This window comes from Bombina bombina, chromosome 1, assembly GCF_027579735.1.
Source record: "Bombina bombina isolate aBomBom1 chromosome 1, aBomBom1.pri, whole genome shotgun sequence".
Taxonomy (NCBI): domain Eukaryota; kingdom Metazoa; phylum Chordata; class Amphibia; order Anura; family Bombinatoridae; genus Bombina; species Bombina bombina.
In genome coordinates, this window is record NC_069499.1 from 394,262,730 (window position 1) to 394,278,560 (window position 15,831).

Here is a 15,831-nt window from a genome sequence, read left to right on the forward strand (position 1 = left end):
CTCACAGCGTATACTGTGCCCACTTGCCCAGTGCCACCACTCATATGTTGTTTAATAGTAGTGTAAGTGTGCATTTAAAAACAAAAAAATTTTTTTTGGACTGTGAAGCATCAGTCTGCTTTTTTGTGTAAGGCTCACAGCGTATACTGTGCCCACTTGCCCAGTGCCACCACTTATATCTTGTTTAATAGTAGTATAAGTGTACTTTTAAAAAATAAAAACTTTTTGGACTGTGAAACATCAGTCTGCATTTTTGTGTCAGGCTCACAGCATATACTGTGCCCACTTGCCCAGTGCCACCACTCATATGTTGTTTAATAGTAGTGTAAGTGTGCATTTAAAAACAAAAAAAAAATTTTGGACTGTGAAGCATCAGTCTGCTTTTTTGTGTCAGGCTCACAGCGTATACTGTGCCCACTTGCCCAGTGCCACCACTCATATCTTGTTTAATAGTAGTGTAAGTGTACATTTTAAAAAATAAAAACTTTTTGGACTGTGAAACATCAGTCTGCTTTTTTGTGTCAGGCTCACAGCATATACTGTGCCCACTTGCCCAGTGCCACCACTCATATGTTGTTTAATAGTAGTGTAAGTGTGCATTTAAAAAGAAAAAAAACTTTTTGGACTGTGAAACATCAGTCTGCTTTTTTGTGTCAGGCTCACACCGTATACTGTGCCCACTTGCCCAGTGCCACCACTCATATGTTTTTTAATAGTAGTGTAAGTGTGCATTTAAAAACAAAAAAAAAATTTGGACTGTGAAGCATCAGTCTGCTTTTTTGTGTCAGGCTCACAGCGTATACTGTGCCCACTTGCCCAGTGACACCACTCATATCTTGTTTAATAGTAGTGTAAGTGTACATTTAAAAAAAATAAAAACTTTTTGGACTGTGAAACATCAGTCTGCTTTTTTGTGTCAGGCTCACAACGTATACTGTGCCCACTTGCCCAGTGCCACCACTCATATCTTGTTTAATAGTAGTGTAAGTGTACATTTAAAAAAATAAAAACTTTTTGGACTGTGAAACATCAGTCTGCTTTTTTGTGTCAGACTCACAGCGTATACTGTGCCCACTTGTCCAGTGCCACCACTCATATCTTGTTTAATAGTAGTGTAAGTGTACATTTAAAAAAAAAAAAAAACTTTTTGGACTGTGAAAAATCAGTCTACTTTTTTGTGTCAGGCTCACAGCTTATACTGGGCCCACTTGCCCAGTGCCACCACTCATATCTTGTTTAATAGTAGTATAAGTATACATTTAAAAACAAAAAAAACTTTTTGGACTGTGAAACATCAGTCTGCTTTTTTGTTTCAGGCTCACAGCTTATACTGGGCACACTTGCCCAGTGCCACCACTCATATCTTGTTTAATAGTAGTGTAAGTCTACATTTAAAAACCAAAAAAAATTTTTGGACTGTGAAACATCAGTCTGCTTTTTTGTGTCAGGCTCACAACTTATACTGGGCCCACTTGCCCAGTGCCACCACTCATATCTTGTTTATTAGTAGTGTAAGTGTACATTTAAAAAAAATGACAGGCAGAGGCAGGCCACCCCGCAGGTGCCGTCATGGTCGTGGTGCTGTGATTCCCTTTGGCCCTAGAATAATGCCCAGTGTTCAGAGGCCACGTCCCATGAACTCGAAAATTTCTGAGGAAATAGTTGACTTTTTAACACAGGACACCCAATCTTCTATAGCTTCCGCTCCGAACCTTGACGCACCATCCTCCTCCAGCTTATCTTCATTCAACCCTCAAGTTACCACTCGCCCGCCTGCCGCCACCATCAACACTAGCACCACAGCCACTTCTCTTGATCTGTCAGAGGAGTTTTTTTACACATCAGTTGCAAGAAATGAGTGATGCGCAAGCAGAAGAAGAGTTGTGGTCACCATCACCACCAGAAACAGCCTTATCAGCATCGCTTGAGGAGTCAGAGGAGGAATGTGGCTTTGAGGAGGAGGAGTAAGACCAACCACAACAGGCATCCCAGGGTGCTCATTTTCACCTATCTGGTACCCGTGGTGTTGTACGTGGCTGGGGGGAAGAAGATACCTTCAGTGAGATCACTGAGGACGAGGAACAGGACATGAGTAGCTCGGCATCCAACCTTGTACAAATGGGGTCTTTCATGCTGTTGTGCCTGTTGAGTGACCCTCGTATAAAAAAGCTGAAGGAGAATGACCTGTACTGGGTGTCCACGCTACTAGACCCCCGGTATCAGCATAACGTGCCTGAAATGTTACCGAAGTCGGAAAGGATGCAGCAGTTCCAAAATAAAAGTATGCTTTACACAGCGTATAAGGGTGATGTCACAGCACAATGGGAATCTAACAGGGGAATCTAACAGGGGAAGAGGTGAAAGTAATCCTACAACTCCCATGACCACGCCGGCAAGGACAGGACACTTTACAGACGTGTTGTTGATGGAGGACATGCAGAGTTTTTTAACTCCTATGCATCACTACTGCCCTTCGGGGTCCACCCTCATAGAACGACTCGACCGACAGGTAGCAGACTACCTTGCCTTAACTGCAGATCTCGACACTCTGAGGAGCGATAAACCCCTTGACTACTGGGTGGGCAGGCTTGACCTGTGGCCTGAGCTATCCCAATGTGCGATAGAACTTCTGGCCTGCCCTGCTTCAAGTGTCCTGTCAGAAAGGACCTTCAGTGCAGCAGGAGGTATTGTCACTGAGAAAAGAAGTCGCCTAGGTCAAAAAAGTCTAGATTACCTCACCTTTATTAAGATGAATGAGGGATGGTTCCGGAAGGGACTGACATTGGGCGATACATTCGAGTAAAAAAGGCCTGATGAGATTAGCTGCCTTGGGCTAAAAATGGTCCACACGGTGCTGTATTTTATCTTCGAATGCCGGATAACTTGCGTGACTTATCCGCCACCAACTAGGGTTCAAGCCGCAATGTTTTAGGGCACTTTCTGCCTGGGAAACAAACATCAATTTTTCTGGCTGCTGCTACAGCAGCGGCTGCAACAATACCTAATTTTTCAGGCATGTGTACATGCCTAATTTTTCTGGCCTCTGGTGCAGCACTGTGGCTTCAAAAACCAAACCAATAAAAAAAGGCACATAACAGGGATTAAACTGATAGGAATAGTACTACTTAACACACCACTCCTATCTGGTGGCACATTAGATTGCACGCGCAGTGCCCCAAATTTGAAGTAGGAGGACCGACCAAGCATCTTTTTCCATCTCCCGGTTAATAAAAACCATGCCATATACACGTCCCCTGATAGGGGTTTAAACTGATAGGAATAGTACTACTTAACACACCTTATAATAATGCAGAGAGAGGCAACGCAGAGAGAGGAGTCTGAAGAAGAGGAGTCAGAGGAGGAAGGTGGCTTTGAGGAGGTGGAAGACCAAACACAGCAGGCGTCCCAGGGGGCTTGTTGTCACCTTTCGGGGACCCTTGGTGTTTTACGTGGCTGGGTGGAGGAAGAGACCTTCAATGACATCAGTGAGGACAAGGAACGGGACATGGCTAGCTTGGTATCCAACCTTGTGCAAATGGGGAGTTTGCGGTTGTGCAAATGGACGGTTTGCGGTTGTTTGCGGTGCGTTATACGGCGAGTTTGGTCTGTCACTGTGAAGCGGGCGTAACCCTTACACTACCTGATCAATACAAAATCATACCTGATGTTTTAAAGCACGTTATTCCAAACAATTTAGGAATGTTAGGTGATTTATGCCCTTTATGGCTTAAAACCAGACTCTGCATCAACTATGTAATTTTACGTGGGAGTTTTGCCATGGATCCCCCTCCAGCATGCCACAGTCCAGGTGTTAGTACCCTTGAAACAACTTTTCCATCACTATTGTGGCCAGAAAGAGTCCCTGTGGGTTTTAAAATTCGCCTGCCTATTGAAGTCAATGGAGGTTCGCCCGGTTCGCGAACTTTCGCGGACGTTTGCATTCCCGAACAGAACATTTTAAGTTCACAACATCACTAGTAAACAGCTCTTTTACCTGTAAAAAAAATACAATACCCCCCCAACTTTAAAACCCACCACCCACACACCCAACCCTACTCTAAAACCCACCCAATCCCCCCTTAATAAAACCTAACACTAACCCCTTGAAGATCACCCTACCATGAGACGTCTTCATCCAGCCGGGCACAAGTGGTCCTCCAGAGGGGCAGAAGTCTTCATCCGATCCGGGCAGAAGAGGACCTCCAGACAGGCAGAAGTCTTCATCCAGGCGGCATCTTCTATCTTCATCCATCCGGTGCGGAGCGGGTCCATCTTGAAGACTTTTAAGGGCTATTTGTAATTTAGTGTAGGGTAGGGCCTTTTTTTTATTTTGGGGGGGGCTTTTTTCTTTTATTAGGGGGATTAGATTAGGTGTAATTAGTTTAAAATTCTTGTAATTATTTAATTTAATTGTAGTTAATTGTAGTTAATTTAGGGAATTCATTTAATTATAGTGTAGTGTTAGGTGTAATTGTAACTTAGGTTAGGGTTTATTTTACAGGTACATTTGTGTTTATTTTAACTAGGTTGCTGTTAAATAGTTAATAACTATTTAATAACTATTGTACCTAATTAAAATAAATACAAACTTGCCTGTAAAATAAAAAAAAACCTAAGCTAGCTACAATGTAACTATAAGTTATATTGTAGCTAGTTTAGGGTTTATTTTATAGGTAAGTATTTTGTTTTAAATAGGAATAATTTATTTAATTGTAGTAATTTTATTTAGATGTATTAAAATTATATTTAAGTTAGAGGGTGTTAGGGTTAGACTTAGGTTTAGGGGTTAATAACTTTATTATAGTGGCGGCGACGTTGGGGGCGGCAGATTAGGGGTTAATAATTGTAGGTAGGTTGCGACGACGTTGGGGGTGGCAGATTAGGGGTTAATAAATATAATGTAGGTGTCGACGATGTTGGGTGCAGCAGATTAGGGGTTCATAAGTATTATGTAGGTGGCGACGGTGTCCGGAGTGGCAGATTAGGGGTTAATAGTATTATGCAGGTGGCGACGATGTTGGGGTATATTAGGGGTTAATAAGTGTAAGATTAGGGGTGTTTAGACTCGGGGTTCATGTTAGGGTGTTAAGTGTAAACGTAAATTTTCATTCCACATAGGAATCAATGGGGCTGCGTTAGGAGCTGAATGCTGCTTTTTTGCAGGTGTTAGGTTTTTTTTTTCAGCCGGCTCTGCCCCATTGATTCCTATGAGGAAATCGTGCACGAGCACGTTTAGCCAGCTCACCGCTATCGTAAGCAGCGCTGGTATTGAGGTGAGATGTGGAGCTAAATTTTGTTCTCCGCTCACTTTTTAGAGGCTAACGCCGGGCTGAAAAAAAAACTTAATACCAGCGTTGTTTGTAGGTGAGCGGTGAGCTGAAACTAAGCGTTAGCACCGCACCCCTGTTACCGCAAAACTCGTAATTTTTTTTGTAAAAAAAGTTAGTAAAAGTTAATAATTTTTTTTATTTGATCACATTTGGCGGTAAAATGATTGAATGAAATATACCAAAATGGGCCTAGATCAATACTTTGGGTTGTCTACTACTCTACACTAAAGCTACAATTAACCTTGCAAGCTCCCTACAAGCTACCTAATTAACCCCTTCACTGCTGGGCATAATACAAGTGTGGTGCACAGCGGCATTTAGCTGTCTTCTAATTATCAAAAAATAATGCCAAAGCCATATGTGTCTTCTGAACAAAGGCTATCCCAGAGGAGCATTTACAACCATTTTTGCCATAACTGCACAAGCTGTTTGTAAATAATTTCAGTGAGAAACCTAAAGTTTGTGAAAAAGTTAGTAAAAAAGTTAAAAAAAATTTTTTATTTGATCGCATTTGGCGGTAAAATTATGGCATGAAATATACCAAAATGGGCCTAGATCAATACTTTGGGCTGTCTACTAAAAAAATATATAAATGTCAAGGGTTATTCAGGGATTCCTGACAGATATCAGTGTTAAAATGTAACTTATGCAAATTTTGAAAAAAAAGTGCTACTTTTCTGTTTTTCCAACTTCTTTTATACCATTTCATTACTTTCCATGAACAAGCACATTTGTCTAAAGCTAATCTTTTATTTTTCATCTGTTAATGTCCAAGAAATAGCTAGATTTATACCTGAACAAACAATAATGTCTCATAAAAAGTTATTTCTTCGTTTATTTTTTATTAAAAAAATCTGATATATGATATTTTCACATAAATTAATGTGTATTTGTATTTCTAGAAATCATTATATGCTTATCTCATCATCTCATGTTTTTTATTTCTTTAAAAAAGTTTATTAATGCTAGAATTTGTACATATATCTTTGCACATACTTGTGTGTGTATATATATATATATATATATATATATATATATATATATATATACTGTATATAAATATATATATGTTATGTCAGAAATCTTTTGCAAACATTTTTACATGTCCCTGAATTCTTTTTTTTTGTTCTAAACAATGTTGTCTTTCATATCTCTGTGTTCATTTATACCACTATATGTATATATTGTTAATATATTATTATTCTGAGCAAGAATAATTGCAAATATAACATATAATAATTTTATCATATGTATTCATTTGCAAACAATGGATATTTTAAGAGATGGGCCAGTTTTCTTTCTGCACCTGTGTATCACTTCCTAATTGAAGTCTAGTTTTAGACACCACTCCTACACAGGTGTTAAAAAATGGTCTGGCATTTAAGATGACATTTTATAATCAAAATGAAATTCAAGAGAAGGATGAAAATAGGATGACATTGAAGAGGTGATTTTAATCTCTGCTGTATCTGATTCATGACAGTTTAATGATAGGGGGCCCATTTATCAAGCTCCGAATGGAGCTTGAAGGCCTGTGTTTCGGGCTAGCCTGCAGGCTCGCCAGAAACAGCAGTTATGAAGCAGCGGTCTAAAGACCGCTGCTCCATAACCCTATCCACCTGCTCTGAGCAGGCAGACAGACATCGCCGAAAATCAACCCGATTGAGTACGATCAGGTTGATTGACACCTCCCTGCTGGTGGCTGATTGGCCGTGAATCTGCAGGGGGCGGCGTTGCACCAGCAGTTCACAAGAGCTGCTGGTGCAATGCTGAATACGGAGAGCGTATTGCTCTCCGCATTCAGTGAGTTCTGGCGGACCTGATCCGCACTGTCGGATCAGGTCCGCCAGACCTTTGATAAATACCCCCCTAGGTAGAAAATCCCTTTGAGCTATCAGCTTAAGATTATATTGAATCAAACATCATTTGATTCTTAAAATCATTGTCTAAATAATACACTGTGTGTTCTAATGTCATCATCAATGTTTATCTTTAATACTAATTTCACATATACATACTTTCAAAGTATAATGCACAATGTAACAAATGGCACTAGTTCTGATGAGTGATCAATAACACGCATAGAGCAATTTGATTCATTAATGATATATAAATCAGATTGGCTGATTTCATCAATCACGTAATTATGCATTTCTCAATAAAAAGTGGTGGAACATTTTTCTTCCAATTTGGTGCGAAGTATTGTGTCAAATTTGGTGCAAAGGGGAGAGTAGGACTTGTATTACAATGGTTAAACTTGGTGCAAATAGATTTATCAAAAAAAGGAAGTTAGCTACATTATGTAATGTATTTATTTAATTTGTATCCCTATATCTACTAGTGCTGCTGCCAGATAGGCATTTGTATTTGCATTTGTTGATTCACATCTAATTGTGCAGCCTGGTTTATTAATCTCCTCCTTCAGTGTCTGAAAGGTCAGGGACTGTGTTCCTTTCTTTCATTCCTGTATAAATAATTTGTCCGCTTGCTTTGTAATAGACATGTGCATGGCGAAAAAATTTGGTTTGGTTCGGATCGATTCGGAATTTTTCGAAGTTCGGTTTGGATGGATTCGAATTCGGAAAATTCTGAATTGATTTGTTTCGTATTCATTTCGGATTCATTCGGATTCAAAGAATTTAGGTTGGATTCGGTTGGAGTCGGTTCGATTTGATCGATTCGGTTCGTAAATTCGGCATTTCGGTAAGTGTTAGGTGGGATTAGATTAGTATTATACTGTATATTAGGTGTTAACCTAACATACTGTACAATACTAGTGTAATCCCAATGGCCATCCAAATTTATGAATCGATTCAAACTAATTCGGTTTGATTCGGAAAATTCGGCAGAATTTTAATTCGGTAATTCGGTTCGATTCGAATCGCTGAATTTTCCGAATTTCCGAATCGAACCGAACAGAATCGAACATATCTACTTTGTAATGAACTATACCATAGTGAGATGAAACATATCCCATACGTAGGGTAACATCTCCCTACTTGATTTTATTTAGTAAGAAGATATACTGAAATCATATTGGCTGATTTGATTTCAGTAGCTCTCATCCTATTTGCTGATTTGAAAATGTCAGCCAATAGGAAAGTAAGGTACCCAATATTTAAATGGGTACCTTGAATTCGATCCTCAGTGTACGGCCGTGATCATACAAAGAGGATCTCCACGCTCGATGGCTCCGCGGTCGCCGGTCTTCTGCTCCGCGGTCACCTTCGCTCCGTGCTGGCTTGGTCCTGGATAAAGATAGAAGAGGTCGCCACAATGGAAGAAGATATTGCTGCTTGGAAGAAGACTTCACCGCTTGGAAGAAGACTTTCTCCGTTGGACTTCAGGAATAGTGAGTACCTATTTGGGGGTTAGATTTAGTTTTTTTTAATTTTTTGGGGGTTTGTTTTTTTTTTAGATTAGGGATTTAATGGGCACTCGTAAAAGAGCTGAATGCCCTTTTAAGGGCAGTAAAATAGCTGAATTCCCTTTTAAGGGTAATACCCATAAAGATACCCCTTTAGGGGCAGTGGGTAGTTTACGTTTTTTTAATGTTGGGTTTATTTTATTTTGGGTGGTTTGGTGGGTGGGTTATCATATATGACCTGTCCCTTTAACGGTTTCTGTTCACTTGCTTATTTAAGCCCGCCTCTTGCACTCAAACAGTGCTTGGTTAGGATCTCCCTCTGGACTTTGCCTTTTTCATTAAGGCTCTTATTCCAGCCTGAAGCTTCTGCTGGTCCTGCATCCTTATCTACCACCCACCTGAAATCTCCATTCCATCCTCTAACCTGTCTGTGAGTTAGTGAACCATTGTATCAGCACTCAGTCTTCAATTACAAGGACGCATCAATCGGTTGAGAACCGAGCCGCAACCGAAGCCTCGGCATTGAAGTCACGCTAACGTCACTGCCACGTGACCACTCTCTCAGAAACAAGCTGCCGCTACACTGGGAAGTTGTTACAAGTAGCTCTTCGGCAAAACATTGCAACTGTCAGCTGAACTGTAAGTTTACTCCCTGCATTAATTGTATTAGTTACTTTGTTTCAGTTCCCTGGTATGCTCACACTCTCTTAGCTGATCAAGAGAGAAGAGGATACAAATTACTTTGTTTATCTTGTCTGCCAATGGATGAATCTGCTGAACAGTGAGTTCTTTTATTGTATATATTTTACTTGTTGATATCTCTAACCACCTGATATTTACCTAATGAGGTTTAACCTCAATACTCTTATAACTCATAAGTTATTCACCTCGCTTTGCATACAGTCTATGATAAAAACTTTTGATTCCTTTTATTATCTACAGGAAACTCTTTATGTGAGACTGTAATTTATACAAGTGTATAATCTGATTCTCAAGTTACACTTAGGCATCACAGGGGGGGCTTAGTATTTTTTATAGGTAAAGAGCTGTTTAACTTAGGGCAATGACCTACAAAAGGCCCTTTTAATGGCTATTTATTTTAGATTAGGGGGTGTTTTTATTTTGGGGGGGGCTTTTTTTATTTTCATAGGGATTAGGTTTTAATTTTTTTTATTTTTGATAATTTGGTTTATTTTTTTCTGTAATGTTAGACTTTTTATTTTTTGTAATTTTAGATTCATTTAAACTTACGGCTAGATTTAGAGTTCTGCGGCCAAAGGGGTGAGTTAACTATGCGTGCTTTTTCCCCCCGCACCTTTTAAACAACGCTGGTATTTAGAGTTCACAGAAGGGATGCGTTAGGCTCCAAAAAGGGAGCGTACAGGCATATCTACCGCCACTGCAACTCTCAATACCAGCGGTGCTTATGGACGCGGCCATCTTAAAAAATCTGCTCGTGCACGATTCCCCCATAGGAAACAATGGGGCCGTTTGAGCTGCAAAAAAGTAGCGTTCAGCTCCTAACGCAGCCCCATTGTTTCCTATGGGGAAACACTCCTTAAGTCTGCACCTAACAACCTAACGTGTACCCCGAGTCTAAACACCCCTTACCTTACACTTATTAACCCCTAATCTGCCGCCCCCGCTATCGCCGACACCTGCATTATATTATTAACCCCTAATCTGCAGATCCGGACACCGCCGCAACCTACATTATAGCTATGTACCCCTAATCTGCTGCCCCTAATATCGCTGACCCCTATATTATATTTATTAACCCCTAATCTGCCGCCCCCAACGTCGCCGCTACCTACCTACAATTATTAACCCCTAATCTGCCGACCGGACCTAACCGCTACTCTAATAAATGTATTAACCCCTAAAGCTAAGTCTAACCCTAACATTAATCTTAATCTAACAAAATAAAATAAATCTTATTAAATAAATTATTCCTATTTAAAGCTAAATCCCTTTAAAATAAACCCTAATATAGCTACAATATAAATAATAATTATTTTGTAGCTATTTTAGGATTTATATTTATTTTACAGGCAACTTTGTATTTATTTTAACCAGGTACAATAGCTATTAAATAGTAATTAACTATTTAATAGCTACCTAGTTAAAATAATTACAAAATTACCTGTAAAATAAATCCTAACCTAAGTTACAATTAAACCTAACACTACACTATCAATAAATTAATTACATACAAATACCTACAAATAAATACAATTAAATAAACTAACTAAAGTACAAAAAATAAAAAAAGAACTAAGTTACAAAAAATAAAAAAATAATTTACAAACATTATAAAAATATTACAACAATTTTAAGCTAATTACACCTACTCTAAGCCCCCTAATAAAATAACAAAGCCCCCCCAAAATAAAAAAAATGCCCTACCCTATTGTAAAATAAAAATTGAAAAGCTCTTTTACCTTACCAGCCTTTTAAAGGGCTTTTTGCGGGGCATGCCCCAAAGAATTCTGCTCTTTTGCCTGTAAAAAAACCCATAAAATACCCTCTCAACATTACAACCCACCACCCACATACCCCTAATCTAACCCAAACCCCCCTTAAATAAACCTAACACTAAGCCCATGAAGATCTTCCTACCTTATCTTCACCACGCCGGGTATCACCGATCCGTCCAGAAGAGGGTCCGAAGTCTTCCTCCTATCCGGGCGATGTCTTCATCCAAGCGGGGGCTGAAGAGGTCCATCATCCGGCTGAAGTCTTCATCCAAGCGGGGGCTGAAGAGGTCCATCATCCGGCTGAAGTCTTCTATCAAGCGGCATCTTCAATCTTCTTTCTTCTGGCTCCATCTTCATCCCGCCGACGCGAAACATCCATCCTGGCCGACAACTTCCCGACGAATGACGGCTCCTTTAAGGGACGTCATCCAAGATGGAGTCCCTCGAATTCCGATTTGGCTGATAGGATTCTATCAGCCAATCGGAATTAAGGTAGGAAAATTCTGATTGGCTGATTGAAATCACCCATAGCGTTAGACCCTTTCCTGACTGACTCTAAATACCAGCTGGCTGCCAAAACCAGCGTAGGACCCCCTAACGCTGGTTTTGACGGCTAACACAGAACTCTAAATCTAGGCATATGTTTTTTTATTTTTAAAGTATTGTTAGTTTTTTTAATTTTAATTGTAATTTAGTATTTTCTAATTTTAGGTAATTGGCGTTAATTTAGGGGGTGTTAGGTTAGGGGGCTTATTATTGTGTTGTGTGGGTTTGGCGTTTTAGGGGTTAATAGATTTATTAGGTTTATTGCATTGTGGGGGTTTGGCGGATTAGGGGTTAATATGTTTATAATATAGTTTGCAATGTGGGGGTTGGCGGATTTTTGCCACAAAGTCCTTGCGCTGAACATGTGATATCGATTTGCGACGCGGTTCTGTGTTAGCTTATGGGAGTAAAATTTGTTGGCGACGGGTGAAATATACACGCCACATTTATATTTGGCACTGTATATGTGATAGCAATACCCGACTAAAATCCGTTGACGCCGGCTTTTGCGGGCGACCCCGCATATGTAATCTTGCCCAATGTGTTTTAATGCAGGTTTTTCCATTTAAGAGTTTTCTGGGTCCTATGTATGGTTTATTATTGAAAAAGCTATACAATCAGCAGAGATATGCTGTCAAAAATGTGTTTTCAAGAGGCCAAGGCTGTTAAATGTAAAAAGTCCAAAAATGAAGTGAAAAGCTGTTCACAATATATTTTCCGATGGATTAAAATTCCACAGAAAATATTTTCCAATAGATTAAAATTCCTCAGTATTCGTAAAGTAGAAAGAGCTTTAAAAATTATATTTTTTCTTTGTGACATCTAAAAGAGGGTATTTTAAAATGTATTACTTTTTTTTGTTTTTGTAAAATGTATGCATGTCACCATCTACATTTTTATCTTTTTTCTTATCATAGATAGTTCTGATACAGAGTTGTAAATAGTAGAGAAATACAGCAAACAAAACAAAAAACACTACGATTAAGTCATCAATGCAAAAACAAAAATATACTATACTGTCCTGAGGGGGATTTCTCTCTCCCCTGATGTAGAACAGTTCCAACCAATCTTTAAAAACATTGGAGTAGATCAGTCAGTGTAGTGTTAGGTTTAATTGTAACTTAAATTAGTCAATTTCCATTCCTTTTGCTGTGTTATGTATTTTGAGACAGAATCCACTTTTAAACAAAGTATTTATGTGTTGGAAGATAATAACTATATGTACAGTAAATTGTTTAGTAACATCAATTAAACCATCTAAAAATAAGGTATGGGAGTTTTGCTGATCAACTAACCAGTGAACAGTCAGTCCTTAAACTTAAAGGGACATTAAACACTTTGAGATGGTAACATAAAATGATAAATCGTATATATAAAAATACTCTGCAATATACTTTCAATATTTATTTTGTCCCCTTTTCCTGCAATTCAATTCTGAAATGGTGAGCTTTTCAGTTCCTGTTAAAAATGAAAGTGCATAACACTGTTATATTCCACAGAGCCATTGGCTGCACACTCAAGTGACCTATTTATAACACTTCCTAATTGGCCACAGCCAAGAAGGTAAACTAGGTTACAACATGGCAGCTCCGTTGTTTTATAGACACTAAAATGTTACACTTATTTTGTCAATATTTAAACAACTAATTACACTTTAAAAAATCCATGTACATCAGGGGTACAAAATGATGTGGTCAAGTTATGCAATCTCAACACTGGGGCGTGAGTAGAGTATGGTTGCCACTTTATCTACCGCAGTGTGTGAAGGGGCAGGTCAATAAACAGTCTGATGGTCGGACACAAAAAGTGCTACAGGATTGAGGGATAATGATTTCAACCAATCAATGTAGATGATTTTTGAACTACAACACAATTGGCCTATCAAAAGAATAATTGAGTGAATACTCTCCCAATGGATATGACGGTATAGTATAGTTAGGAGGGTAAGTGTCAATAGATAGAAAAAGTTAAGGCGGATGCTGCTGTGCTATGCAAAAGGAGCAAGTCTGATTGACATCTGGCAAATGATTGTGTTGACCCAGTAAGAAATGGTCTGCATGGCGCGCTATTGAAATTTAAGCCTCACTGGGTCATATCAGGCCAAGCCCGCAGCACAAAGTAAAGTGGGTCAGTAGAAGTAATTTGAATGCAGTGTTTTGTAACATGGCACAAGGGGTTGCTCCTGTTAAGTAGTCAGTGCTACTTTTTTCGTCAGAATTAATCTGTTGTATCTTTATGTTTTTTCCTATCCATGTGTTGCTAAATCATGCAACCTTAAAGGGATATGAAACACACAATTTTTTTTCTTCACGATTTAGATATAGAACATGCAATTTTAAACAACGTTCTAATTTATTCCTATTAGAATTTTTTCTTCATTCTCTTGGTATCTTTATTTGAAAAGGCAGGAATGTAAGCTTAGGTGCCGGCCCATTTTTACTGAGTAGATCTAGTTGAGCTGGTCATTTAAAAAGTAGATCCCTACACAAAAAAAGTGTGGGCACCCCTGATCTACATGTTATTCTCAGACTAATCTTTTCTTTAAATGCATCATTTTAGCTAGCATTTATTCAGTGTTTAATGTCCCTTTAAGGACCAGTTGTACACAGACAGGCACTTCATGTTAGCTCTAAAATTAAAACAAATAGCTTTTCAGGCAAAAAAAACCTTGAAAATGTTTAACCAGTGCTTTTTCATATGCATGATAGATATATCTAGAGTTTTCTGCCCCTTTAACATTGTGCCAAGACAACGGAAAACCACATGATAACCAGATTTTCTAATGGGTTCAAATGGATTTGAAATGGAGAGCCCTGTAAAGAGCCAAGTGAGATGCTTCTTAAAGTTTTACTAATATTAACTGGTGTTAACAAACAGTCATCGATGTTGAGGTTATTCGGGTTTTTCCAAACTTTATTTATACCATTTCATTACTGTCCATGAACAAGTACATTTCTCTAAAGTTAATCTTTTCTTTTTCAACTGTTAATGTCCAAGAAATAGCTACATTTATACCTCAACAAACAATATCTCATAGAAAGTTATTTTTATATTTATTTGTTATACAAAAAAATCTGTTATATGATACTTTCACATAAATTAATATGTATTTGTATTTCTAGATGTCATGATATGCTTTTATCTCATATTTTTTTATATAAATGATTATTAATGCTAGAATTTGTACATATATCTTTGCACATACTTATATATATGTATATATATACAGTACATATATATACATGTGTGTGTGTGTGTTATGTCAGAAATCATTTGCAAATATATTTACATGTCCCTAAATTGCTTTTTTTGTTCTAAACAATATTGTCTTTCATATCTCTGTGTTTATTTATACCACTATATGTATATAGTGTAAATTTATTATTATTCTGAGCAGGAATAATTGCAAATATAACATGTAATCAGGGTATCATCTGTATTTATTAGCAAACAATGGATAGTTTAAGAGCTGGGCCAGTTTTCTCTCTGTACCTGTGTAACCTCTCCTGATTGCAAACTAGTTTTAAAAACCACCCCTTTCACAGGTGTTATAAAATGGGCCGGCATATAAGATTACATTTCCTACTGAAAAAGAAATTCAAGAGAAGGAAGAAATACCCTGAAACTAGCATGACAGTAAAGAGGTGATTTTAATATCTGCTGTATCTGAATCATGACAGTTTAATGTTAGGTGGGCTATCCCTTTGCTATCAGCTTAAGAATATATTGAATCAAACATCAATTCCAATTTTAAAATCCTTGTCTAAAATATTACACTGTGTGTCCTAATGTCAGCATCAATGTTTAATTCTAAATTCACATATACATACTTTCAAAGTATAATACACAATGTAACAAATTGCACTTACAAGTTCTGATGGGTGATCAATGACAGAAGTATCGAGCAATTTGATTCATTAGGGATAGTTTAAAATGTATATTTGAATCATATTGGCTGATGTCATTAATCATGTGATTATGCATATTCCAATCAAAAGTGGTTGAAAAAATCACTAGTGTGTGGGTTGTTTTAGAGTTTGCATCATGATTGGTGCGGAAAGTGTTGCGTTAAAAATTGGTGCGAAGTGGAGAGTGGGACTTGTATTACATG